This window comes from Pinus tabuliformis, chromosome 3_1 (genome assembly GCF_031772625.1).
Source record: "Pinus tabuliformis cultivar Carrire ecotype Pingquan chromosome 3_1, CPIR1, whole genome shotgun sequence".
NCBI lineage: Eukaryota > Viridiplantae > Streptophyta > Pinopsida > Pinales > Pinaceae > Pinus > Pinus tabuliformis.
In genome coordinates, this window is record NC_142301.1 from 932,155,286 (window position 1) to 932,179,398 (window position 24,113).

The 24,113-nt window shown below is 39.9% G+C and overlaps 1 pseudogene; it reads right to left on the reverse strand.

Moving 5' to 3' along the window:
- Positions 1–1,983: 1,983 nt before the first annotated feature.
- Positions 1,984–24,113, reverse strand: part of LOC149190821 (zinc finger CCCH domain-containing protein 40-like) — a 54,971-nt pseudogene continuing 32,841 nt past the window's right edge.

Genomic DNA, 24,113 nt, shown 5'->3' on the forward strand with positions numbered 1-24,113 from the left:
TGAATGTTGCTCACCACTTTATCAAGGTTCTACATGGATTAATTTCGATAAAGAGTTGGTTGCATCGATTTTGAATGGCGCCAGCAGGATCCTTTTCCACGAGCTGTATCCTCAAAATTTCGATTAATTTGATCTTTCACACAGAAGGTATGAATAAAATAGCGTGTTCTAAGAAACATTTGACAAAATAGTTCACCTGAAGGTGCTTGGCTCTACCGTAAGGGGTGTCTCCAATCGGGACATTGTACAGAGCATGAAAAGGATCAGTTTTCTCCTATGTTTTCAAGAAGTTGATTGGCTTTGCCTGAGCAAAAGCAGGGAATGTGTTGTCCTGCTCATAGCACCGGCTAACGCGAGGATTTCTGGAAGAAAACGGAGAAGACTCGACTTCAATTGTCATTTCCTTTGATTTTACAGTCTATTTCACCGAAATGTGTAAAAAAGTTCATGTGCCAGGAGTTCTATGCACAGTAAACGCTTGTTCGCCTAAAAAAATTTTGCATCGGTAGTCGGCCATTAGAAATCAAACACCTTATGCTCTGCTTTTCCATACCAGAGAACATAAATTCTCAACTAAAGATTCACAAAACTGTCTGAAATCTGTAACACTAAATAATATGAACTTAAACGCGTTCAGATTATGGTATTTAAGGAATCTCCTAGAGTCTTTAGCTCAGAAAAATTCAGTGGATAAGCACAAATTTCGAAAAATACCTGTGCTCATTCGGCTCCGAATTAAATTGAGACCTTTTGGAAATCTAGATCCGAGACGGATTCAGCAACGAATTTGTAACCATTAGACCAGTGTGCAAACCGTTTCAGCATCTAATTTTTTGTAACCATTCTAATCTAACGGCTGAAATCTTTGCAATCGTCTAACATATAATCCTATGGCATATAAAGATGATAGGTGGGCAGAGAGGGGAGTTGATTTCAGAGGGAAACGTCTTACAACGTAATAAGCGAGAAAAGAAAGGAGTTGAACTGAATTGACACAGTTACATATACAGATACAAGTTTAGGACTTCCTGCTTAGAATTGGTCTGAGATGCTACTTGTGCAATAAACGCCCAAGAGAAAACTATTTAATCCCCTAGAGAAATGTGGAGGAAGCCCAACAGGTTAGGTTTTAAATCACAACTAATCACTCCTGTATCATATTTCAAGATTCAAAAAAACAAGATAAGCCTACTTACTTATTTCAACGTTTAAAAAATTTCAGATTTCGCAAACCCCTGCCATTCAGAGATGGCAGACCATTATACTTGAATTTCCAAAACTTGCAGTCCAAAAAGGAGTAAAGTTCCATATTCCAAATGCAGCAATTTCAGAGAATAGTTCTATTCAACATAAATCGAAATAAAACATGATGCATGGATTGTGTTAAAAGATACAAGGTTCAACTTTGTACAAAAGAGGAGCCACCATTTTCATAAGATAAATACCTCCAGCCACAAACCAACAAGTTCACTTTCATCCTTCCAAGTTGAGCAAAGTTTCTAAATTTTAGAACATGCAGATACCACAGCTTGTAGAAAACAAAAGCCTATAGCACGATATGCATATAACCTAATATTCTAGGACTTAACCATTCCCAAAATATATTGCTTGAAATATTAATGTACTACAAGTATATTATAACATGTGGTCTTTGTGTGCACATGGCTATATTCAATAAGCTTTTAGTAGGTTTTAGGAGCCCACAAAACAAGTTTATCCACTAATTACCTAAACAAAGCACACACAAACCAAAACATGCAAGGGCAAAAGAGATCGACCATTTTAAAGCACATTTGAGAACAATAATTGTCCCCATATAGTGGCATACAGATGATTATGACAAGTGACGAATGATTTTGGTTTTTAACATGGAAAACAAATACAAGTGTATAACCAGTACCACTTTTGAATCTCAGTGAGTTGGTGTTTCTTTCATAATAAAGAAAATACATTAAAATAAGAAAACAAATATTAGTGCTTGCGTTAATACTGCGGGTGATAATATGGTGGGCGTAGTGGCAGTGGTGGGGTTGATTGATATGGTGGATATTGTTGATATGGTGGCAAGGGTCCAAAAGAAGGCCCATAATAGTGATGATATTGGCCTTCTTAAGACTGTTGTGATCCATAGTAGGAACCATCTAGAGGCCCATGTGGAGTCGGATAAGAATGTTGACCATCATGTCCTTCATTTGTTGTGCCTTGTTTACTTCTGCCGGTTCTTGTGCAGGAGAAACAATTCCCATTCTTTGAGGATCCATGGATGGATAGTATGTCCTCTCTGATGGTGGGGGCGAAGGAGGGATATTGAAGTAATTTAGAGAAGGCTGCTCGAATTGTTTTGTGGCTGTTGTTCGCTTTGGTGTTGTGAAACAATAGCTCTTGGAAGCATACCACTAATAATTTCTGCAGCTTCACCTCCTTGATTCTCAACTTCTGGTTTAGGAGCCTGTGGCTTTCCCCACAACAACTTTAATCTCAAGCCTTTTATAACTAGCTTGTTGGACAAATTCTCTACTGCTTTCTCAACCCCTTCGCAGGAATCATCATAGGGGTTAAACTAGCAACCTGAGCAGACTACGACTCCCCGCACATATTCATAAATCATTTCATCCCTCACTCTAATTCGGCCTTCACACTTTAGGGGGCATCTATTACACAACATTTTGTTACTGTCCCTATACACCCCATTCCCCTATCCTGGAGGACCTCTATAGTGAACCCTACATGCTTACCCTTCATGATGAAACTCCCATTGTGTCCTTCTTCATGAGCAAAGCAATTCCCTTTTGCACTATTTCCCCAAAAACTTATCTTTTGCCCAGTCTACAAGATCGTTGCTAATGGCCCTTATCCCCCTCACGATGATATGCAGGGATTAACACTATCCCTAGCACAGACCGGAGTGACTGATCTTTGTTTTAGTCACGTCGGTCCTCTTATGGAAATTTTTTTAAATAAACAGTCAAAGCTTCCATCTCTAGAAGCTTCATAACAGAAGTCTGGTAAATGGTTTGGTCGGATGGGGTCAAGGATGTTAGTTTGAGCTCCTTTCCCCTATAATGATGGAATTACCTCAAGAGATAATACTTTCTCCCATGAGAAGAGGATCCATCTCCCATCCATTCATCCTCTATAAACCTCCATTTTCCCAAGCACAAGCTAGTGTTAGTGTCCAAGTGTTAATGTTGGTGTGCTAGTGCTATTTTGTTTTGGAATAAACAACAAGCTATTCATAGTTGTAGCTATCTAGTTGTGTAAGGGAGAAGTGTGATTTGGTTTGGAGTGAAGCCTAAAGGAAAGATCCTTAAAACTATTTTTGATTGAGGCCATCATGGAATGCTAGCAAAAGTGTGTGGGAACCTGGTCTTGTCAGTGGAGAACCACAACGTCAAGACAATGGTTGTAATCTCTTCTTGATATCAATATATATGCAACTATCTATTGATTTCCTACATGATTTTTCATCTTACATGTTAAGGCTTAATGTTTCTCGACTTGTTAAGTAGGTTGAACTACAGTTTTTCTATTATCACAGTTGTTTTTTGCTATTATTTACTTGTTTCAGGTGCTTGAAGAAGGAAACGAGAAATAGCTGGAGCGAGCAAGCAAGGACATCATCAAACAGGATAAGCGTACTAAGAGATAGGCCCTCTTAATTGGTTCTAACCTAAGGAAATCTTCCATAGAATGTATCTGTTGTGGCTACACCCATTATCGGGCTAGAGGAATTTGTTTGTGTCCGCGCATATAATTTTACTTCACCACACATCTTCAAGAGGAACAAGGGGTGGCATCTCACCAGATTTATTCAACAACCTTGTTGCAACTGGATCATTTACTCTGCTCAGAGATAAATCATAAAAAACCCTTAGATTCAAGAAGGAAGTTATCCATATTAACAACAACTTAAGTATTTAATGAAATTTGTTGAATCATGGTCAAGAAAATGACCCATTTTTTTCATCCTGGCAAAATATTCATACTCCAACCTTGCAGAAAAATTATAGTTTAATAATTAAAAAGCAGAACAGAATGACGTAATGAGTAACTACCAATACATAAGAATGCATATATTTTTTCACACTTCTTTTAAAGTTTGTTATATCCTTTCAAAAGAATGCCAATAGAACATGATGTTCCCTTCATGACACTACCCTCTCAGAGCTTGTACATATCTAACTAGCAATGTTTGTCTAGAACCAAAAAACACCACTTAAATCATAAATATGCCTTTTAAGTGCCTTGGAATCGAGAACATCATATAATTACAACAACCAAATCATATAGGGTTTAATTGAAGAGAATGGATCAATAATAAAAGGGCATGAAAAACATCAATATGATGCCACATGAAAATTCCATTTTGAGTCTATTCTTGAAATTATGGTCTAGACTCTATAGATACTCCTAACTGAAGACTCGTGCAACAAGGAAAACAACAGGATTTCATAAATTAACAAAATCTTAGAAACATCAAGAATTGACCACGAGGAAGGTTTGACTAAAGCCTTTAATTTATGTATGTGAGATACACTAGAGGCAGAGTATCAACTTGTCTATCACATCCCAATAACACTCCACCATTTGCCAATAAATATTTAGCTCAATAACTTTCTAATTCTCATGCCCTAAATAGAAGCAAAATTACCCAAATAAGTGATATGGAATCAATGATGGCAAAACAAGCTCCCACATTAGATTCTTAGTTTCAAATAGTTTTGTTAAAATTGGAAACTAAGGCCAAATTTCACTTTGGGCAAGTGTTTTGAAGAATATAATTATGGCATTGAATTACTCTTTTCGAGAGGACCAGAATTGACCTAAAGATCATCAAATTTGGATAAGAAGAAATGTATTTTTGAATTTATGCCCACTCTTATGTAAATTGTCAAGGTCGGCCTCACCTCCATGTAGGCTCAAAATGACCAAACGTCATGACTCTTTTAGAGTTAGGTATGGAATTGCACTGAAGTTAACAAACTTGTTCAAGGTCTGCTTTAAAATTGGTTAACAAAAGTTAAAATGAGCATTCATTTTTCTCTGTATCTTATAGACATACTAATCACAACCAAGTCTCACTCACTCAGTTGATGCGATTTGTGTTTAAATTGCAAGACTAAGTCATAATCACAAATAATAATAGTGAGCATGACTCAGGGCTGAACTTCAGTTTCCTCACATAGCATAGACAGGCTTTCAAGTTGGCTTGACTCAAAAGAGTCTCATAACACTAGTCCGGCACCCAAACATGCAGAATTTTGTATATGGAAGTTATGTGACACTTCAAAAAATGATTATGGATTGCACCTCAAAAGATATCAGACAATAACTTCAACTCACAAAAGAATCAACTGAATAAAGAATATTTAGACAATAATACTTGCCCATAATGTCGATATTTTATATTCTGCGGAGAAAGCTCCCTTGTTATAGGCATCTCATGCCGATATGGACATTCAGCACCACGTGTACACTCACCTAGAACAAAGAAACCATATACATGAGCACGGTTTCTTCTGTAATATGGTGTTGTCAATTGAAGCTTCAATATCATATCATTTGGACGGACCTTTCCATATGATGATTCATTATCTATTCATGCTCTTCCCTACAAAAACCACATTCGATGAGTCATTTCCTCAAAAAGAGAAAGCTAACGTAAAGAGAGATGACATTTAACCAAACATTAACCAGTTAACTAATTATCAATCCATTTAGCTATTCTATGCATTTACCTCAAAGAAATAGATTTTCAGCAAACACAACTAAACTAACTTTTTTCAACTGATAAAGTTAAAACAAATAAACCTTTAGGAAAGTAGTCTCCACACATATGAACAACCCAGAATAACAATATAGTGAATATCCTCAATATGCAGATAATTAATGAATCGTGTTCAGACTAGATCGTATGATGTTGCAGCAAACCATGCAACAGTAGATGCAATATGCTCCACACACCTCCCAGCCCATGTCCTCATAAGGCCAACCTCTGCAGCCTCAAGGACAAAATTTGCAACCTCAAGGACAACCCTTGCAACAACAAAACCAACCAGGGCAGCAGCAACCCTTGTGTACATATCAGCAAGATCAACCCTTGCAAGGGCAGAGTCAAGGTCAAGTTCTATAGTAGCAGGCTCAAAATCCTAATGTTCTAGTTTAGCGGGTCTAGAATCCTGAAGGCCAAGGGCATCAGGTACAAAACCCTAACGCCCTAGGTCACCAGGTTCAAAATCCTTTTGGTCAAGGGCAGCAGGTAAAGAATCCCTATGTCCAAGGGAAATAAGTGTATCAATCTTATGCCCAAGGACAATAGGTCCAAAATCCTTTTGTTCAAGGACAACAGGTTCATCACTTGTATGTTCAAGGACAACAGGTCCAAAATGTCCAAAGGTCAACAGGCTCAACAGCTTTTTAACCCATACGTTGCTTATCAACAACCTATGGCTGGACAGTTCCAAGGTATTCAAGGTCAAAATCCTCCCTTTGGTCAAGGTAATCCACAATGGGGGATGCCTCAGATGCCATATGGCCAAAATCCCCCCTGTGGGGCCAAACTGCTTACCAACAGGGATGGGCTCCTCCGTTCGGACCCCTTATCGACCTCCCATGCCTTCTAACACCCAATTACCATTCTTGGCTACCTCGAGTTGCCAGATGTATCTTGCCTCATGAATGATCCAATCCTTCATTCGTCGTACTGGCCTCTGGTGCCATCCAAGATACCAAGCGATTGTCCAAAGTTCGATGGGAAATCTAAAGAATATCCTCAGGCCCATGTGATGACATATCACCTATAGTGCTCATCGAACTCGTATGTTGACGATTCCATTCGTCTCCGTCTTTTGCAGCGAACCCTCACGGGTGCTGCAGCTAAGTGGTACATCGAACTTCCTTGAAGTACTTACCATGACTTTAACTCTTTAGCCATTGCTTTCCTCACACATTTTCAGTTGCGGTTCGCTATGAAACTGGCACCTATTTGCTCACATCGCTTAAGAAAGATACTGCGACACACATCTCTAATCACATCCATGAATGGAGACGTAGATGTCACCTGATCAAATTTGAGATTGCTGATCAGTTGCTCACTGAATGGTTCACCAAATCATTCGTAGCCCCAATTTCTCATGATATAGCTATGGGTGAACGCGTCTCTAAAGAGCAAGTCATCGCTTGTGCCTAGTACTTGGATCTAGTTTACTCTCAGTCTGGCACTTTGTATGAGTTATTACCCAATGCTCCGCGGCCATCATCTGATCCCACAGCATCAAAGTCACAAGTTGTACCTCCCATTGATGGAGTTATTGGTTCAGTATCCTAGACCCCTGCTAAATCTTCTTCCAAATAGAAGTTGGTCTCAAATGTTGTTCCTAATAGTTCATCCCAAAATCCACCTAGCCCTGGTAAAACCTCAGAGGTCCACGCTGTCCAGTCTACCGCAGTGGACAAATCCTCGAAAGGAAAGAAGAAAGGCAAAGGCAAGGGTAAATTCGATGCCCCAAAACAAGGTCCTCCCAAATCGTCTGCTGGTGAATCTTCACAATGAAAACCTAAGTATCCTTGCCTCATTTGCAAGGAAGATCACTACACTAAGGATTTTCCCTAATGATCTGAGGTTAGTCTCTTTCTCAAAGGGACCCCCGTTGTCCTCAAAGAGTCGTTTCCATGTCAGCAGACCCAAATGGAACCCCAATTTACTTCCTCCAGATCACAAGTGTTCATGATTAGTACGCCTATTAATGCAGCTACTATATCGAAAGATTATCAAACTCCTGCTTCGACAGTTGGGAAAGAGAAAGAAGCCACACCTTCTTCTTCTACCCCTAGCTTTGGCCCTCTTCATATTGAGCACCCTAACCCTGGTTCCACTATACAACCACCCTCTCAAGGTATGTTACGGAAATCCTCGTATAATCCCAATTCCTGAGCCACTCATCACTACAATATTGTTGAGGATTTGTCTCAAGTGCCATCAGCCATGTCAGCTCTCGAGGTGCTCCAAAGCTGCCCATCACAGGATAAATCTTTGTTGTCAGCTATCAATGGCATCAATCCCACTGATTCCAATTTGATATGTTTTGATCTAGAGAACCATGTTCCATGTCTCCCTCATCATATTTCCTTTCTCATTCAGGTAATCATCAATGAGAAGACCATCCACTGGACTGTCATCGATGAAGGTGCTTCCACTTGCATCATGTCGACCGCATGTTGGAAGGCTATTGGTTCTCCTACTTTGAACCTATCTTTAAACACTTTGGAAGGTTTCAATGGGAAAGATTCACAACCCTTCATTGTCTTACCTAACCTTGCCATCACTCTGGAAGGCAAGATAGTGCAAGTCGAGGTAGAAATTGTTGATGCCAATCTCAATTATAATCTTCTACTCAGCCAAAGCTGGACCCATGCCATGCATGCCGTGGCCTCCTCTTTATTTCATGTGATTCATTTTCCCCATCAAGGGAAGATTGTCACTGTCGACCAGCTATCTTTCTTTGCCTCTTCCTCCTCAGATGGCAATGTTCCGTACGTCAAGCACATTGGTGCTCCCTATGAGAGTGTGGGGGCAGGTATTTTCAAAGATTCTGCCTTAATGGGAATTTTTCCACTCCCACCTCCTCATGTTGCCTCTGTCAACATGATCTTAATCAAATCTGATCCTTGGGTCATACCTTCACCAGATCTTGTTGATACCTAGGGCGAGGTTATGCCACTTAGTCCCGCCAAAGTCAATTACATGGAAATTGTTTTGGCTTTGAGTTCTGCATCCTCTTATTCTTTTATGTCGAATACCTCTCTCGGTACATCCTCTCAATCCCTGTGACTTGGTACATTGGAATTGCCAGATCCTTTAGCTGAGAACTTCGTTGCTTATGAAGGTATCATGGAAGTCATGTCTCTTGAGAAACCACCTTGGATCGATACTCATCATCACTCCTCGTTCCTGCCTCATCAAGCGGTCATGTCTACCATTTTCGAGGAGCTCTCTTCTCAATTGCTTATTGACATGTAATTTTATCATGATAGTGGTAAAACTCCAGTTTTCATCTCTGTTGATCGATTACCCGAGTCATAGCATGGACTCTCTCAAGAAGTACTATGCTTATGTCATCTTTCATGGTTACTTGTGTACATTAATGTGTCATTCATTTTTTTTAGTGTGGTTTTTTGTATTAGTTTTCAAACAACTTTCCTGTTTACTATTCTTTTCTTGCTTTGCAGATGTCTGCGACTCCCCACATTCACTGATGGTGCTTGTCGTAGTACCCGAAACCTATCATCCATGGCATGGGTTATTTAGACCTTAACAATAGTTGATTGGCCTTCAAGGTATATGTCTAGGTCGCATAACTAACAACATTGTTGAATACAGTGTGGTCATCAAACTATTGTCAGAATCCATTGTTGTTGACATTAGAGAGTTGTTTGTCAACTTGGATTCACAGCTTGTTGTCCTTCAACTCAATGGAAAATATTCCATCAGAAACCCTCAAATATTGAGAATGTATCTTCGTTTTCATCTACTGGAAAGAAATTTTGATTACATTACATATCATCACATTCCTAGATGCATGAATACATTGACAGATGCATTAGCTAATTATGTGTTGGATAGACATACGAAACATGTGAAAAGATAAAACAAACCATTTGTACCATAGTAGACAAGAAAATATAGCATATATATATATATATGGTGATAATGTTTGATACATTAGAACCCCAAAAAATAATATGTGTGTCCAAAATAACATCGACGGCTCACAGGCCTCATATATCCGTGGCATGCAGGCTGTCATGTAGGTAAAGTTCCCTCTATGAATAGAAGCAACCCCTCTAGCCCTAGAGTGGGTCTAGTCACATCAGGACAAAACAACAACTAATTTCCTTAAACAGTCATTGTTGAAAGAGCCTACCTCAAACCGGTGTTCGATGGATCATTTGTTACGCTGCTTCAACTATTATTTCCTTTTCCTCGATGAGTGATTCACCTAAAACAACACAAGAGAACAACAGAACACATAATAGAGCACAACAATGAACTATTCACTTACAGAGTCAAGGAACCATAAGCTATCAAATATATTTTACACATGACATAGGAAATCAACATTGATTGTATTAATATGAGCAAAAGCAAAGCTTGCAATGAAGCCTTGATGTCACAACCTTCCTCGAAGGGTCCAGTCAGTATGTCTCTTCAAGAATTCATTCTCAAAAAGGTCTCCCAAAAGGCTGATAACTCTCTCTATCATTCAAAATCACTAGTAAAAGGCTAAGGCAATCCACAACCAATTGCTAGACTATCAATAATCCATACTGCAAACTATCAATCTCACACCAAAACTAGCAATGGGGAATGATTTTATAAGAGGAGGAGCCTCCATAAATGAGGGAGAGGGAGCTTATCCCCAAGGGAGGTTTCTCAAAAGGTGGAACCACCATCCCAGAGGAGGAAAGGTAAACTTCCTTGACCCAACAACTAGTTCCAGAACCACCCAGAAGCATTCTATTTGAACTAATTTGCCATATCTGTATCGTCGTGAGTCAAACACTAGGACTCAGAGATGACATCGCGGGGAAACAATGTATTCAGAGCTATTTTCACAAGAAGGACACTGAGGACTTGCGACGAGCCCTAAAATTCGATCGTCGCAGAGAACAGATGTACCCCTGCGATGGTGTCACGATGTTCTAGTTTATTACAGGAAACCGTCGCACGCCGAACAAGGTTTACTTGCGACTATCTGGAACATGGGTAAAAACGGTCAATCTTTAGGATTAAAGAGCATTGTTGATCTTTTTGAATGATTTGGAAGATGTGGATACATTTTTTTGAGGCATGACACAGAGAAGATGTCGCTCAGGGACTAACTTTATCCGAAATCAGGGGATACGAGGCCAGTGACATAAATATAGTCGTGGCCAAGGAGAAGACTGAAATCCAACACACCTTGGATGACCATCACGTCTATACAGGTGGTTTTTTCTCCCAAAGTAGCCGGGAACTTTGGAAGGATCCCCAAAGGTTGACTAGTTCCTTCATCGAAAGCCAACAGATTCTGAGTGACCAGCACAAGCTGTGGGGAGCCCAAAGCTTGTCAAGTAGTGGAAGGCATGAGGCTAACAGATGCACCTTCATCCAAGAGAGTGCCAGGTACTGGCTTATTATAAGCGTGTACTGTAGTCTGGAAAGGCACATAAGATGGAAGGCGGAATGCAGTCAAGTGACTCTTGTTGAAGGAAACAACAAAACTACTTGGTGTGGGTATCATATGATTACCCCCATGCTCTACAGGAATCAAAGAAGGACTCTCTCGATCAGCCAAGATAGGAGGGTCATTCTTTAACTCGGAAGAATTTGATTAGATGAGAATAACGTGAGTAGTATGATCATTATGCTCTACTAGAACAGAGTGAACAACTGGTGCTGAAACCAAGTCGACACTCTCTTCGACCAATGGTTGGTCAGAAATAGACATAACATGGCCAGGCTCAGGAAGGTAGGATGTACAAGAGATGAATCCAAGTCAATCTCTTTGTCAACTGAGAGAGGGTCAGAAGAGAGCCTCTGATAACCAACTGGAAGTTTGAGTGAAGAGGCTGTAAGATTTTACAGAATAGTGGAAGCTTTATCCATGAGCAGACAAAGGTGAAGGAGATGGTCGCCTTCACATAACCTACAGGGGAATCTAATCTTCCCTTTCCTCTTACCACTGCCAGTTGAGGGTGTAACATCGACATGAGCATTAGAGGGCGATGAGGGACGAGCCTGATCATGAGACCATACTTATAAGATCCTAGGAATACCAGGACAATCACAAAGAAAATGGTCACCCTTGCACAACTTACAAGGAAATTTAACCTTCCGCAGAGGATCAGAAGGTTTTCTAACTGGAGGCGCACTCAGAGCAATAGTTGCACAAGTGGCCTCTCACTAAAAATTCTTCTTCTTTGTCTTCCTCTTCTTCTTCTTAGCCTCCTGGTTACTAGATTGGGAACTTTCACCAGGCAAAGTAGGAGAGGTGGGTGGAGGAACAGGGGAAGAAGGCGAAGGCTCAACCCTAGAATCATCATGTCGTTATTCAAATGAAGGAGATGGCGGAATAGGAGTCATGATGCTCAGGACCACTGAGGTTGAAAACAACCAAACAAGCAAACCGATGGTTAATCCAGGCAAGGACAATGTTGCCATATACGGAGCACCAACATTCCTAAAAGAAGGAAAAGGACCAGGACTCCCATCCGAGGGGTGACCGTGACCAGCAGACTCTCGAAAGGTTTCCATTGGGATCGACCTTGAATGGAACTCTAACTATAACCAAGGATATTTCGTGGGCATTAAATTTTATGACATTGAAACAAAGCTGCATCTTTTCATATTTTAAGAATCGAGAAAATGACAAAAAGGTGACTCTATCACTTTCAAAGTTTAATGAGCCTGAAAGGACAAGTGCTCATATGATCCTTTTACTTTTAAAGAGTCAAAAAGGAATGAAATTGACTGCTCTGGAGTACTAGACAAGAGGTTTACTAGACAAATCGCAAAACTGCATATACAACTTGGTGATCAAATGAAAGAGAAATGACCAAGGAATTTCCATATGGCAATCAGTCTTCCCGAATATTGTGTTTAGTGCATTACGATTCATAAGGCGATAGACCTGGCTTCCTATGGATAATAGGATGATAACCTAGTGGGGTCTCCCAATATATACTCGATGGTACGGGAAGCACATATCCGTACTAGTACCTATTGGATCACAAAAGGAGGAATCACCCAACCTTAGTGAAAACAATAGTAACTAGGTTTGACGACGTCAGAACACATCTCTAGCCTAGACCTCTAGATAAGTGGTCATTAGGTTCCAATGCACTTTTAAGTTCATTCAATAGATTTTAATTGTTAAACTTGAATTAAGCCTCGGTTTTAAGGCCCTACCGAATGTATTTCAACAATTTCTAGGATGCAACTACAATGAGTAAAACACCATTCCTTTCGATGAACAACTACTTAAATGAGGGTAAGGAGTTCATTTCCAAGTGAACGCAAGCCATAACAAGAAAATGCAAGAGAAGCGGCGCATGCAAGCAATCCAATCACTAGGAAATGCAATGCATCAATGCACTTATGTCGCAACTACTAATGAAAGATTTTAACTTTGCTTTCTAATTTCTCAATCATGAAAAATTCACTAATGAAAATGCGCTTTCACTTTCGTATGTTGTATGAATGCAATATTTTTTAATTTTTTGGATTTAATAACAAGAAAGCAAATGCAAGCCTGACTGATCCAAACAAATGTAATCTATGTTTGATAGTGTGGAAATAAAATTAATATGAGAAACTAGTTCAATAACCAAACACTACAACCAATTGGAAAGAAGACAAGCAGTAGAATAGCCTCAAACAAATCAATCATATGGTTTTGGACGAATCTTGGACGGATGAGTAACCCAAACAAATGACTTCTTGATGAAACCTTGAAAAGATTTAGGTCACAAAGCCTGAAAACACAAGAGTCAGATAAATGAAACCAAGGAGAAAGTGCCTTAACAAGATACAGTCAAAACAAGTGTGATAAGAGACAAGAGACAACAGGGGACAAGCAATACTAGCTAATCCAGGAGGTAAGGCTGTGAAAAACAACCTTATAGGAATCGTCGTGGGGGTTGAAGTAGCAACCTGAGACGAAAGCCAAATCGTTGCAAGCACAAAGCTAGCAACTAAGCGACTTTGTCGCAAGTGTACACCTATCTTCTACGATGGTCTGATTTTAGGAATTGTCGTAGCTATATGATGGGATATCCGTGATGTACAATGAGGGTAAAGAGAACAGGAGTTATTTGTCGCAGTTGTTAAGAGCTAAACAGCGATGGTCTCAACAGATAAGGAAAACAAGGAAAAAACCACTAAAAGACACCAATCTTATCACTCGGACAGTGAGGTGGACTACGAGATCGACTCAAGTGATCCAAATCACTGATGGTTTAGTCCCAAAACAAAGAGACACTATGTAATTCAGTCGAAAACAACGAGAGAAAAATCAAGAGACAACACACCAATCAGGTCCCCAGTGGAGTCGCTAACTTGTGATGTAGGTAAAGTTCCCTCTGCGGACAGAGGCAAACCCTCTAGCCCTAAAGTGGGTCTAGTCACAGCAGGACAAAACAACAGTGAATTTCCTTAAACAGTCATTGTTGAAAGATCATACCTCAAACCGGTGTTCGATGGAGCTTTCATTATGCTGCTTTAGTTATCGTTTCCTTTTCCTCGATGAGCGATTCACCTGAAACAACACAAGAGAACAACAGAAAACATAATAGAGCACAACAATGAACTATTCACTTACAAAGTCAAGGAACCATAAGCTATCAAATATATTTTACACATGACATAGGAAATCACCATTGATTGTATTAATATGAGAAAAGCAAAGCTTACAACCAAGCCTTAACGTCTCAAGCTTCCTCGAAGGGTCCAGTCAGTATTTCTCTTCAAGCATTCACTCTCAAAAGGGTCTCCCAAAAGGCTGATAACTCTCTCTCTCATTCAAAAGTAATAGTACAAGGATAAGGCAATCCACAACCAATTGCTAGACTATCAATAATTCACACACCAAAACTAGCTAATTTGCTCAATACAAAAAACTAGTTGATCATAGCAATGGGGAATGCTTTTATAAGAGGAGGAGCCTCCATAAATGAGGGACAAGGATCTTATCCCCAAGGGAGGTTTCTCAAAAGGTAGAACCAACATCCCAAAGGAGGAAAGGCAAACTTCCTTGACCCAACAACAAGTTCCAAAACCACCCAAAAGCATTCTGTTTGAACTAATTTGCCATATCTGGATCGTCGCGAGTCAAACACTAGGACTCAGAGATGACATCGCGGGGCAACAGTGTATTTAGAGCTATTGTTGCAAGAAGGACACTAAGGACTTGCGACGAGCCCTAAAATCCGACCGTCACATAGAACAGATGTACCCCTATGACAGTGTCACGACATTCTAGTTCATTACAGGAAACCATCGCAGGCCAAATGAGGTTTACTTGCGACGATCTTGGAACATGGGTAAAAAGGTTCAATCTTCAGGATTAAAGAGCATTGTTGATATTTTTAAATGATTTGGAAGATGTGGATATATTTGTTTGAGGCATGACACAGAGAAGATGTTTCTCAGGGACTGACTTTATCCGAACTCAGGGGATATGGGGCCAGTGACAAAATACTGTGTAACACGGGCCTAAAAAAATGCAAGTGCTAGACCTAGGAACTAATCAGCATGGTGATCGTGGTAGCATGATACAGCTCGTGCAACACGAATCAGCAATCGGAGGATCTGATCTGAGACTCCGACCATGTGTCTCTGGTACTGACGAGGAATGTCTCCTAATTGAGCATAATTCGGGATGCCACAAGTCAACCCCTCGAGGTTCCTCACGATCTTCTCCTCGTTGTCACTCCCCTCCTGATAAGGAGCGATAACATTAATCAGACGAGGGACGCACCTAGCTATTGGGGACATCCTAGCAGACCGCTCTGGTCCAATGTCTGCATTAACAAGAGAAATGTTATAAGCACATATATACCAAAAATAATTAAAAAATATCAAAATTAAAAAAGTTGATTTTTTACCTTCATCATCAAAATCCTCTCCATCTGGTAAGGGCATATCCGGATCTCCATGGAAGTCGGTGCCACTATATGGCCAGTCCTCGACGACGATCTTCTGTCGTTGTAACCATGAAAAGAATGTAGGTTTGTATGGCATGTGTTGACCTCCAATGATCTTGGGCATCAAGCGACTCCAGCGGGCCATCCATAGATTGCGTGGCATAGGAGGATCTACCTCAGTCAGCTAATACTGGAATAGTGGCACCCATTCCAAGAAAAAGGTCACGAGCATAGATTCGAAGAAAATTTGCTTCAGATTCCCTGCCTTAACTTTGGATAGTTGGCACTTTATGTTGAGCTTCATGGTCTCTGCCCAGTTAAAGGTTGTAGGTGTTGTGCAATCAATAGCATATAGGAGCTTCGATTTGTTGTTCTCATGTTCTGCCTAGGACCCCGCCACTCTGTTGATGGCCAATAAAGGCACTCTCAGTGTTAGATCCCGAACACTGGAAATCCCAATCTTCCCATCTTGGATTTCAGGGCCTCGGGGCAGTGTTCAACAAGCAATGAAGATATTCTTGCCCCAATTGGTCGTGACCCGTACAAGTTAACTGGTTCCCCTCTTCAGGATAGTCTAGTGATGAAGTATATATCTGAAGTTTCCAACTCTAGCTCCTGGTCACCGATGACAAATATTTCCCCATTAATGTCCCAAAGACTAATCAGGTACCGAAGCAACTCGGGTTGGGATCGCATCCCTGACGTGAGAAAGAATTTGAGGATCCTGCAAGCCCTCAAAGCTTCTAGGCAATTTGGGTCATTCATTGCCTGGGTGTCAACATCCTCATGTTCCCTTTCTTTCCATTCCACCATTTTTAGCGATTCTTTCCTGCAAAAGCCATTAATTTGAGTCAACAATCATGCTTGGCCCATAAATTTTGTGTTTTAACGGTGATTTTTTGAGGATAGGGTTTTTCCCTATTCACGGCACCGACGTGCCTGTTTTAAAAATAGTGGGACCGACAGTGCAATTGTCTTTGTTAATCATCCTCGCCCTGCATGATTCTATGCTAGGAAGTTGCGCCAACCGAGGGCGAAAAATATTTTGCAAACCCCCCTCAAAAAACCAAAAAAATGGTTTAAAACATAAATAAAGGACATGAAAATGGAGCTCAGGGCTTTGGCTTTTACTTGTAACTGGTGGCTTAGCGATTGACCTCCCGGATCTCCCGCAATCTGCTCCAGAACAATTAGGGCAAAAGTGAGTTTCACAGCAAGGTTAAATGGTAAATGGTAAAAATATATTTACTTTTCTCCTTTTTTTTCATTTTTTCATGAAAATATCAGGTTTTTGTAAATATTTTGACCTATTTTGCCTCAAGAACTGGATAATACACTTTACCTTTTTACGCAGCTACAGGTGATGGATGTTCGATGATGATGGCAAGTCATGTTTCAGCTCTTTTCTGACCGTTTAAAAGAGAAAAGATGGTCGAGCCCTTGTCATTTTGAACTCGTTAACGGACGCGAAACATCGTTTGCCCAATATAAGTTTACCCCTTTTCCGGGCCGGGAGGCACTATTTACTAATAAGGTACTCCTTGACTGAAATGGTCAAGCGGAACTCTCAAGTATCGTTTTCTACCTTTCAGGCTCGAGAGACACGAACGTACAAAAGTGGACCATGTGGAGTTTTATTTTACGTGTCTTTTTCAAACACTCTAAACATGAAAAAGATACCGAGTTACACCTTTGTTGGACCTGTTAAACTATTAAACAACATCGGATTCGTCATCATGACAAACATGAGCTTCTCCTTCCTAGGGCTCATTAAACTTACTAGGTCAGATTTGTCTGAAGGATGAACTTATAGTGCAATCATATGCTATACCCTTCAAGCTTGAGATTAAAAAATAATTGGGGTACCTGCCAGAAATGGTGGGGGGAAATTTGGAAATCTACCAGTTGTTGGCAGCTCACTCTTGAACATGACATTTTTTGCTTCGTGTCGGGTTGGGATATCCTCCTTTGTATCGTTGACCTTCCTGGGTTGGGCCGTTTATTTTTTTCCTTCCATTTGATCTCTGCCACGTCATCATGACCACTGATCCCATGGATCTAAAAGCTGCCAAACTTCCAGTTGTGTCACCGATATGTTCAAGAGTTGTGCTTCTCCAGTTATACTTACCTTTGTTTCTCTGTATCACCCAAAATTATTGTGCATCCTTTCGTCTCGTGTCGATGATGTGGGAAACATTATGGCCCTCCTTCAACAAAGTCGTTTCCCGTCGACTTCAGTTCATTATCTAGGAAGTTGACTGAGAGACTCCCTTCCAACACCTTAGAGCTTGTATGCCCTAATGGCAAGTTCTTTGCACTCGACAACAAGTTCACATCATTGGCTTTCGATCGAGTGATTTCACGTGTGTTCGAGTTCAGTTCCTCTATTCGCATTCTGTGGATTGTGTTGATAATACCTTGAGGACCATTGTCATTATTGGTGGTTTCTCTCACACGTGTTAACAGTTTACATCATTGACTAGTAATAAAGTGACTTTATAGCATGTTCGACGTTAACACATCTATTCACATGTTAGAATTTGTACTTTGATCGGGTCGCGTTGAAGCGCAAGACCTTGGACTCAGATCACAAAAGTCCAAGTTGTGAAGTGATGTGACATGGTTAAGTTAATATGCATGTCTCTTTCAGATGGATGCTTGCGACCATACCATGAGTTATCATATGTGATCCTTCTCATTATGGGATGGCTACGACCATTCCTTGGTTTCATTACGATCCTCTTTGACAAATGGTTGTGCCCATGCCTGGATCTATTCACATGATCATTCTCTAGATGGCTATTTCCATGCCACGATTCATGTATCATTTGATAGAGTTCTCAGTTATGTATATGTATCTGTACTTTCTTGCAGGTTTTTTGATGGCAGACTACTGTTCCCCACACTAATTCATAAGTAATTTCATCCCTCACTCTAGTTTGGCCTTCATGCTTTAGGGGTCATCTATTACACAGCATTTTGTCACTATCCCTGTACTCCCTGTTCCTTGATCCTAGAGGACCGTGGACACCACATGCTTAGCCTTCATGAAGAAACTCCCATTGTGTACCTCTTCATGAGCAGATCAATTCCCTTTTGCACCATTTCCCCTAAAACTTCTATTTTTCCTAGTTTACAAGACCAGCACTAATGGCCTTTGTCTCCCCCACACTGATGTGTAGATATTATCACTATCCCCAGCACCAATTGGAGCGATTAAGCTATGTTCTAGTCATGCCAGTTCTATTATGGAAAGTTTTTCAAATTAAGAGCGAAAGCTTCCAGCTCTAGAAGCTTCATAACAAAAGTCTGGTAAATGGTTTGGCCAGATGGGGTCGAGGATGTCAGTTTGGGCTCCTTTCCCCTATAAAGATGGAACTACCTCAAGGGATAAGACCTTCCCCCATGACAAGAGGATCCATCTCCCATCCATTCATCCTATATAAACCTCCCTTTTTCCCAAGCACAAAGTAGTGTTAAGTGTTAGTGTTGGAGTGTTGATGTTGGTGTGCTAGTGCTATTTTGGTTTGGAGTAAACAGCAAGCTATCCATAGTTGTAGCTATCTAGTTGTGTGAGGGAGAAGTGTGATTTGGTTTGGAGTGAAGCCTAAAGGGAAGATCCTTAAAACTATTGTTGATTGAGGCCATCATGGAATGCTAGCATAAGTGTGTGGGAACCTGGTCTTATCAGAGGTGAACCAAAACGTCAAGACAATGGTTGTAATCTCTTCTTGATATCATTATATATGCAAATATCGATTGATTTCCTACACATTTTTCATCTCACATATTCATGGATTAATGTTTCTTGACTTTTTAAGTAGGTTGAATTAAAATTTGTCTATCATCACAGTTGTTGTTTGTTGTTGTTTACTTGTTTCAGGTGCTTGAAGAAAGAAGCGAGATATAGTTGGAGTGAGCAAGCAAGGACATCATCAAATGGGATAAGCGTACTAAGAAGTAGGCCCTCTTAATTGGTTCTAACCAAAGGAAATCTTCCATAGAATGTATTTGTTGTGGCTAGACCCATTATCGGGCTAGAGGAATTTGTTTGTGTTTTCACTTATAATTTTACTTCACCACACTTCGTGTGTTGTGTATGAGGCAGTTAGGCATGCCACCAATAACTGTCGTGAGATTCCTCGTGTCAAACCTTTGGTTCATGAAATGTTCCCTACTTCAAATATCCCTAAGGTCCAAGTTATCTTACGAAGACCAACCAAGAACTCAAAGCGTTGTGCACAAATCACCGTTGTTCCTTATGCGATCATTATGGTAATTATTCCCATTGTTTCCCTCGTCTTGATGAATTTTGTGATTTCCTTCAAGTGCTTTGCGAGTACAAGGCCACTCGTAGTGAATCATCTACTCCTCTACTTGTGGATTCTCGTACCAATAATACAACAGAATAGGGGGACTCTGGTCTCACCATCATGATCCCTCCCCCCCGATGTTGAGACAATAAAATCCACAGTCCATGTCCTTTACCTGTCGTCATCCTTGAGTTCCTCGTAGGAAAACATTTGTGAGGTTTCTGTGCACACAAACATCGATAGATTTTCCATCTACTAGCTGGCCATCTACCAGTTCAGATGATGTGTATGTGAACCTTCTTTCTCAGGATGATGCACTAGGTATTGCTGCCACATCATGTAGTCAATCTTCCACGTCCCCCCACCTTCCATTCGGATGATGACATCATGGAAGCCATGGCTACCCCTGATTATCCTTGGGATGATATGCACCATAGAGCATACGTCCTTCCATATTTGGATTCCACCACTCTAAATACATCCAGTACACCCATAACATACTAGATGGCACATAGGCCCCTACATCTCCTTATCATCCTTTGGAGGACATCATGCCAAGCTGGGGAGAGATGCTTGAATCCATTTTTCGAGCACTCGAAACACAATGGCGCTCCATAAACTCCTCTTATTAGGGGGCATCATCCACACCTTTGCATACCATATCAGTCCCCCCCATCACATATGTTTGCAGGTAGTATCCCGTGCTTGGGGGCATGTTGATTTTCCCCTGGCCATCTTCTCAATTGATTAGCATAAGTCTCTGCCTAGATCCCACCGAATCTAGGTATGGTCGATTATCCTCCCATTCCTTGGATAGTTTGTCCTACCAGCCTTTCCGGTGAGTCATATTTACATCACATATCATAGACGTTTGATATCATACCTTCAAATATTCTACTATATGTCATACCACCTTTACCACATAGTCCCCATGTTTGACTTAGTGGGTGAGGATGATTCTAGACCTCCTATAGTAATTCATTCTCATTTTCCTCTTCCCTTAATTCTTCAACAGGAACCATCATTCCTAAAAGTCACAGATTTTGATTCTAATGGTTAGTTTGTCTGCTATGATCTCCACGAGATTTAGGGCCTTCTCCTCCTCCCCAAATTCACCACAGCTCACTGAGAAAATGAATTAAATTGGATGGAAAAAGCCCTTTTCTAGGAAAACCCACAAATTTTCTGCTACATATTGCAACAAGACCATAGCTCCGTCTTACAAACTTTCAACACCATTCGAAATCTCTCACCGAGTACTCTAATGGGTCTATCTTCATTTTGATGATTTGATACTTCACCAGGAAACCATTTTTCCAAGAAGGGCCTATTCGTTGCCTCTCAAAATCGAAGTTCTTTACATGTGATGCTTGTACCTTGAGCACCATCTCCTCTTAATGTTTGTTGTCTCACGTATCGATATGTCATGAGTAACCATCATTTTCTCATGTTTTCATGGTCCCCACTAGACCTACTAAACATTGATAGGTATCAAACCATGATATGTATCAAAACACTTAGTTTATAAATTAGACTACCTCTATTCATTAGTATAGTGATATAAATTTAATGCTTACTAAACATTGATAGGTATCAAACCATGATATGTATCAAAACACCTACTTTACGGTACATCTCACATTGAAAAGATTAAAATAATAATAATAACAATAACAATTAATTGAATTATAATTTTATTTTAAGTTATAATTATTGGCATTACATTTAGTTCAGTCTTGATTCATCTTAACTCTAGATCTACCAAGAATAGGGGTGAATATCCATTGTTAAGAATCTTGTTATATTGTAAATCAATTTTTTATGTGCAGATTAATTAAATTTAAAAATAGTTAGTCAATATTTATTTTAATTTATATGGTAAAATAGATCTTAATTTATAAATATTGTTTATATGTTGTCAACAGTTGCACATGGAAGCCATGAATTGGCAAACAACACTAGAAGAGCTCACAGGTGTGGATCCCCAGGAGCTGCTACAAGAAAATACGCCGCTTAGGCTTCACATTAAACTCCCATAATAAATAGATACACTTAGTTATGGGTAGTAAATCAAATCCCTGAATGATAGGAACTGAATGTCCAAGAAAAGCACAATCATAACTACGTAACAATAATTACCTAATCTCCATTAATTCTAACACTCCCCATTAATGGAGAAAGGGTTCTTAAACACACCTAACATGTCCCTAAACAAATCAAACTTCAGTCTTCCCAGAGGCTTAGTAAATATATCAACCATATTATCACAAGAATTACAATATTCAACACAAATCTCTTTGGACTGCACCTTCTCCTTGACAAAATGAAATTGAGTGTCTATGTGCTTAGTGTTTTTATGAAACACAGGATTTTGGGCCAGTTTGATGGAACTTTGATTATCGCAATTGATAACCGTAGCTTCTGTTTGTTCTTCTCCTGCATCTTGGAGAAATCTACGCAGCCAAACTGCCTCACATGTTGTTGCACACATAGCTTGATATTTTGCTACTGAGGATAAGGATACAGTATGCTGCTTCTTCTGCACCAAGAGATGACACCAAGCACAATGTTGAAGGCGTAACCTGTAATTGATCTTCTATCATCTAAATTTCCCGCCCAATCAGAGTCTGTATAACCTGTCAAACTAACATCAAATGAGTCAGAATACAAAATACCAAAGTCTGAAGTTCCTTGCAAATACCTCGGCACTCCTTTTGCTGCAATCCAAAGGTTTTCACGAGGTCGAGTCATGAACTGACTCAAAACACTCATTGCATAAGCTAGATCCGGTCTCGTCGTAGTCAAATAGATAAGACTACCAACCAACTGTCTATACAATGTTGCATCTGCATATTTTGAACCACCATCCACCTGAAATTTGCTATTCTGCTGTAAAGGCACAAATGAAGCCTTGCACTCATCCATTTTAAATTTAGTCAACAAACTCTTAGCATACTTACCCTAGGACAAGAAAGTTTGGTTTGAATCTCTCCAAACTTCTAGACTCAAACAGTAATGCATTTCTCCAAGGTCCTTCATCTCAAATTTCTGTGATAACCACTGCTTGATTTATTCAATGAGATTGTCTGCACTCCCTGTCATGATCAGATCATCTACATATAAAGAAATAAACACTATATGTCCCTCATCATTAAACATAGTATACCAATTGGGATCATTTTTGCTCCGTTTATAACCATGCATGAGGAAAAATGAATCAATTTTTTCGTACCAAGATCTAGGAGCCTGCTTTAAACCATATAAAGCTTTCTTTAATCTACATACTAAATGCTCTTCTCCCTTCTTAACAAACCCCTCAGGCTGCACTAAGTATACTTCTTCTTTTAAATCTCCATTTAAGAAAGCAGATTTAACATCTAATTGATGTATTTTCCAATGATTCTTAGTGCTAAAGCAATAATTAGTCTAATGGTATTTAGTTTTGCAACAGGGGCAAATTTTTCCTCAAAATCAATACCTTCTTTCTAGGAATACCCCTTTGCAACCAACCTTGCTTTATGCTTATCAATAGACCCATCTACTTTAAATTTCAATTCAAATAACCATCTGCAACCTATGGGTTGTTCGCCATGAGGAAGCTTTACTATATCCCAAGTATTGTTCTTAATAATAGATTCATATTCCTCCTTCATTGCTTCCTTCCATTCAGAACTCTTACTAGCTTCATAAAAATTAGAAGGTTATGCAATGTTTAACATACCATTCATGAGTGCACAATCCATATATTGAGCTCGTAACGGTTTCGATCTGCTAGATCTCCTGAGCGGTGGGGGTTCAACTATTCTGCTGTGTTCTTCTCTTTATGGACTGAACTCAATTTCTTCCTCTTTATCCTGTTGCTGCTGCTGCTATTGTTGTTCCTGTTGCTGTTACTGTTGTTGTTGTTGCTACTGTTGCTGTTGCAGTTGTTGTTGTTGTTGTTGATTGATCCATGTTTCAATATCCTCATCTGAAAGTAAGGGTACATGCCATTTTTCATTTTTTTGAACAGGATTTCCATCATCAACCTGATCATGGAATACTACGTCTCTACTAACAAACACCTTGTGAGTAGAAGGATCAAACATTTTATAACCCTTATACTCACTACAGTAT